The following is a 6,000-nucleotide window of genomic DNA, read 5'->3' on the forward strand; positions in this document are numbered from 1 at the left end:
TTACTTCTAAGCCCTAGGTTTAACTCTTACCTACCATAGATTCAAAAGTTAATTCTTTGGTGTCACCACAGTTCTTCTTAGGATGAATGCTTGAAATCACCTACAGATTTCCCCTAATCCATTGGTGCCTAACATATCCTGAGGGGACAGATTCCTCCTGCCCTCCCTCCCTCCCTTTCTTCCTTCCTTCACAGCTTCTATAGGTCTAGTCTAATGGTGGCTTTGAATTTCTAAATGGAATGAGGCCACACCTCTGTCTGTTCTCTTCATTCTTCAGTTAGAAGGCAATTTCAGGCTTTATTAGAGGATGCATACATTCTTCGTCTTGCTTCTAATACATGACAGGTTGACATGACAATACAGGTTGAGAGAAAGCCTGAACTTCTCAGTTTTCCTGTATTGTTAGGGACTTGGAGGGTTTTTTTGTTTATAAAATTTGTTTTGATTTTCTGAAACTTCTGAACTGCTTTATGGGTATATTCTAAATGTAAAACAAGGCATGTTTAGGGTTATGATTTGAAGTAGGCAGCCCTTAGTTAAGTAATAATGCTGTTGGAGGGGTGAAGGGATATTATAGACCTGATATTCTCTGTATTTTGGAGTCAGAGGCCTTACAGTGCTTTAGGCATTGTCAGAAACTTAGAGGTATATGAATAAAGTCCCCCATTGGAGGGCATAGTAGGGTTTCTTTGCTTTCCTGTCTGACTTTGATATCCTAGTTGATTTGAAATTGTCCCAGACATACCCAGAGGATTCAGAGCTCCAAATTAGGGGTTTAAGGACTTAGAGCAGCATTTAGAATTTTAATAACTTCCTTACTAATTTTCAGTATCCCCAGAGGGAACCCAAAAAGCTGTAATATCCCATGGGACTGAATTTCCTTTGTCCATTTGACAGTGGTAAGAACTGTCCATCCAGATCCAAAAGAATGTTTTCTTTCTCTAGTTCAGAGGAAATTTAGTTTAATTTAGTTTGAAGATGTACTAGAAAACCATCATGTAAGGTGTGAAGATTTTCTTTTCTTTCACTGAGACCTCTTACTTTCTTTACTGGAGGTATCACTAGTTAAAAGCTAGGTGTGGGCTTGCTTTTTGCCAGAAAGCCACAGGTAGGGAATATCTAAAATAACTTTGCCATAGAGAAAAATAACTCAATTCCCATGCTAAGATCTGGCACCGTACTAGAAAAAAGTATAAGAAAGATTTAGGCTGCCCAAAATATAGCACGCACGCACGCACACACACACCCGTGAAATGACCTCAAAAGGCCTTCTTTCTAACCAGCCAAAGTAGATATTACAAGAGTTGAACACTAAAGCTCACGTACTACTATCATAGGGCAACTCTCAGGTTCCCTTTTGGAGCTTATTTATAAGCTTATAAAGGAAATTTGGGTTCCTGCCTCACAGCAAGAAAAGCCAGAGGAACTGCTAGAGCTGGGCACAGTGGCAGCAAGAAGTATGTGACTGTGAGGAAGCAGGAAAAACAAAATGTTTCTTCTATGTTGTTTAAAAAGAAATAGATACCTTTTAGAAACATCTTTATCTGAAATGGTCAATAATGTAAAGTGTCCATACTTTATCTTATTTACCAATTAACTGGAATATAAATTTTTATGGAGTACCACTTCTTATGATGCTGGCACGTAATTGAGGAGCTAGTTATAGTAACTGTAAGGTGGTAACACGATTAACTGATATCTAACACTACTGCAGAAACACTTGTATATGTGAAGTATTAATGGATCTTAAATTTGTTACTTTAACCACATCTGAAATAGGAGGGAAGAAAATTTGTAAGCCCTCGCGGCATTAATGAGATAGGGCCCTTCATAATTAAATAGTGATTGCTGTGACCTGGTGAGCTATACATATGAGGCATCAGAGATCTTCTTAACTTTTTTCCATATGATGATAAATGTTTTCATTTCTTTTTTCTGTAACCTTCCCCCTCTTTCTTAATACGTCTTTATTTTTAATTCACCTCAAGTTAGTTTGACTTACTTGGACTGTGTTGTAAAGTAGCAAGACAGTAGAAAATGTTTCCAGAGGAATTTTTGCTTTAAAAAAAAAAAAAATCACAGTGTCCTAGAAGAAATTGTGGTCTTCCTCTTGAAATTAAATGATCTGTAGGCTGTTGGATTCTTTTTGTTTCTGAAGTGATCTAATCTAAAGTTTAGTAATATATCCACAGTCCCTAAAACGTGGCATTCCATCACTGTTTTTTCATTTTTTGTTTTTTTTTTTTTTCGGTATGCGGGCTTCTCACTGTTGTGGCCTCTCCTGTTGTGGAGCACACGGAGCACAGGCTCCGGATGCACAGGCTGCAGACATGCAGGCTCAGCGGCCATGGCTCACGGGCCCAGCCGTGGGATCTTCCCAGACCGACCGGGGCACGAACCCATGTCCCCTGCATCGGCAGGAACCTATCTAGAACCTCTTAATGGATTTAAAAAAAAAATATTATAGTTGATTTACAATGTTGTGTTAGTTTCAGGTGTACTGCAAAGTGATTCAGTTATACATATCTATTCTTTTTCAGATTCTTTTCCCATATAGGTTATTACAGAATATTGAGTAGTGTTCCCTGTGCTATACAGTAGGTAGGACCTCTTAATGCATTTTTAATGTTTGTTGGGTGGCTCTGACTTTGAGGGATCTATTAAAACTAATTTGCCTCCGTGGAAGCAGCATGAACTAAAGAAAGCGGCCAGGTGAACTGTATCTCATATTCTTGCAAAACTCTAGTGTTTTGACCTTATTGTAATCATTCTGTCAGTTTTTATCTGTTAATGGAAAGTGATAAAACTGAATTTAGGTTTGTAATGAGTCCAGCTAGCCTCATTGCAAAAATCTCTATTTGACATCTGTCTACCAATTTTCTTTTTGGTTCTACTTGGCCTTCAGGATTCCTTATATTCTTGTGTCTTTGTCCCTGCACATTCTGAAGTCTCCATAAAGAAAAGTTGCTCTTATGTCAATATCATTGGTTTACTTCAAATCAAAACACCAGTGTCAGTGAATTTGGGGTTTGGGAAATATTAAGTGTTCAAAAAGAACATGTTGATTTCCTCCAGTGTTGTAGCTTCTCTGCATCTTGCCAGCCTTTTAAAGATGTATACAGTAGTCTAATCAGAAAAGATACAGAAGGGCTGCTTGTGGCTTTTACAGTAATTTGGAAAGATGGAAAAGTGAGCTAGGGGCCTATGTATGAGCCCATCCAACTCTCATTCGGTGTAGGGTATCACAGCGTAGTTTCTCAATAAATATTTGTTAAGTTGTTAATGTATCTCTTTAGAGTATTTTTTTAGCAGTAGTATAGGGAGTTATTTGTATTTTTTCCATTATTTCCATGAGAACCAAACCAATTTATATGCCAAAACAAAAGTGCCTCAGAGTATTAGATGAAAACTGCATTTAACAAAATAGATGGACATCATTTTGAGCGTATTTATTTTAGTCATGTATATTGCTTTTTTTAAATTAGGGCTGTTGTAAATTAGGGCTGTATACAGTCCCACCACCCCGAGATACATGCCCCAAAATGTAGTCACTTTTTTTTCTAATTGATTGGAAAAAGTACTTGTGGTACCTGTGAGTTTATAGTCGTTTCCTAACTTTGCCCTGCTTCAAATATAGGCTGATATCACTGGCCTCCTTATTGGAAATCTTCCTTGTGTGAGATTTGGCAGAATTGGCAAGTTAAACAGCTTCAAGTGTGTATTGAAAATTACCTATGCATTTGGATTCTACTGTCTCTTTGTCCCCAAGTTGCAGTCATTGCTGTTGAGGTTAAGTGTGGATGAAGTGCTACTTGAATTCTGTTCTTTTGTTAGGAGGTTTAGAGAGAGAGAGAGACTCCCTGACCTCATGGGTTTTAGAGAATGCATTCAAGTTCTTTCTAGTTCTAGAGTCCTTTATAACTTTAAGAACCAAAAATGTAACATTTATTGAATACTATGATGTCAGTGTATAGTAATCTTAAAGCTATGTAGAAATGTACGTCTTGTGTCTCCAAACATCCTGCCTTCTTTTGTGACTACATCCTTCTTTTAGCCAAAATAACAACTTAACCAGAGTTTCAATATTCAATATCCTTCTCTGGCAGATGTTTTCTGGCAGAGGCCTTCCTGCATTTATGAATTCTCTCCCAAGAAGCAAGAGAACACCTGCAGGAAGTGAATCAAGAGGCGGAACACAGAGGAATAATCACCTGCTTTAAAAAAATAAAGTACTGTTGACAAAGATCATTTCTCTCTATTTGTTCCTAGATGTAAAATTTTAATAGTTAATGCGAAATTCTGTAATCATTGAATCATTAGTGGTTAATGTTTGAAAAAGCTCTCGCAATCAAGTCTGTGATGTACTAATAATGCCTTATCTATTTGTAGTCATTTTAAATAGCATGAGCCTTGTCCCTGTAGTCAGTAGGGGGCAATCTTGCTTTATTCATCCTCCATCTCAAAATGAATTTGGAATTAAATATTTTAGTGTAAGATATGTACAATGCTGGCCATTTAAAAAAGGGGTTTTCTCAAAAGTATAACTTTTGTTATGACTGCATTTCTGCACATAATCCATTTTGCTGTTAAAATTAATCTAGAAATTTATTTAATTGTACTGTGAACACCTAGAAACAAAATCATAGTGCAAAATACATTTAAGGTGTGGTCAAGAATATGTTCTTAATTGGTAAATGATAAGCATTAATTTTTTATAGTCTGTATTCTAATTTTCCTGTACCTTATTCTGTTGTGTACCTAAGGGTTTGTAAAGGTGTTATCACTGTATAAAATAGAAAGGACAAGGACAAATGCAGCATAATTACTAATAAAATGCAATTCGTGATACTTTCTGTGATTAGAATCCCTACCCCTTTTTTCTCTTTTTCTTTTGTCTCCTGATGATTAGGCCAGGGGCTAGGAGTAGGGAGGGGATTAGGTACTAGGAGCAAAGAAAGAATTAGCTTGGAACTTTTGAGATGATCCCTAACATACTGTACTACTTGCTTTTACAATGTGTTAGCAGAGACCAATGTGTTATAATGTAGAGTGATGTGCTTTCTGCCAAGTGGTATTCATCCTGGTTTGCTATGTTAAAGCTGTAAATACAACAGAACATTAATAAACGTCTCTTGTGTAGCAACTTTTGCTGTGGATTAGTGTTTAATATCTTGGTTTGCACTTGTTAATTGCTAAGGCAGTTTTTTCTAATCTTCATATATATTCATACAGAATCATTCAGTAAACAAAAAAGAAATTGGTCTTGGGCCAATTTTTTTCTTCTTTTTCAGCAGGGGAACTTTCTTTCATATCATACTCAATATATTCCTTAAAATATATTAGTTCTTCAAAAGATAATGGGTTAAAATAGGGAGGAATTGTAGAGATCTTAAATCATTCTGGAATTCCCAATTATGCTTCATTGTTTAGACATAATCTCAGATAATTTATTTCCAGTGTTTTCTGCGTGTTCCCTGCATTTGCCCTTTTTCTCAGGTGAACACAGCCAACTGGTTTAAGTCCTATATGAGCATCCAGTTGAAGCTAAAAATGTCTCATTCCTCCTGATTTCTATTTTTGTCTCAATTGTGTTAAATTTAGAGACCAGTGGTTCTTACTATATCAGTCATTTGATATTTTTCCCCTCTTCCACTTATTCAAAATATAAAGAAAAAAATGTAGCAAGATGGTCCAATAACTACACAAACCAGCACTAGCATGGTATGATAGCTGCAGGTATTCATTTATCTGCTGCATGTGAACATCCAGGATCAGCTTAGGAAGTCTGTTCAGGGGTGTCAGTATGTAGTGCACAGAAGCGTACATTATTTGAAAACCAAGCAGGAAAACAGTGCCTCCTGGATCAACGTTTCTCATTCTTACTCGTTTATTGATTACTATAAGTAATAGTATAGTATGTTTCTGTTTAAAAGTTATATTTTACAATAGATTAGCGGGGCGGGGTTTGAAAGTCTCTGAAGATTTTTTATATTTTGTATT

General features: G+C 36.4%; 1 protein-coding gene across 1 annotated transcript in view; it reads left to right on the plus strand.

Moving 5' to 3' along the window:
* Positions 1–5,143, plus strand: part of NDFIP1 (Nedd4 family interacting protein 1) — a 52,642-nt gene extending 47,499 nt beyond the window's left edge. The window contains exon 8 of the mRNA XM_024122374.2: positions 4,107–5,143. The gene's annotated coding sequence lies outside the window, so the exon portion shown is untranslated. The remainder of the gene's footprint in view (positions 1–4,106) is intronic.
* The last annotated feature ends 857 nt before the right edge of the window (positions 5,144–6,000 follow it).

This window comes from Physeter macrocephalus, chromosome 8 (genome assembly GCF_002837175.3).
Source record: "Physeter macrocephalus isolate SW-GA chromosome 8, ASM283717v5, whole genome shotgun sequence".
NCBI classification, from domain to species: Eukaryota; Metazoa; Chordata; class Mammalia; order Artiodactyla; family Physeteridae; genus Physeter; species Physeter macrocephalus.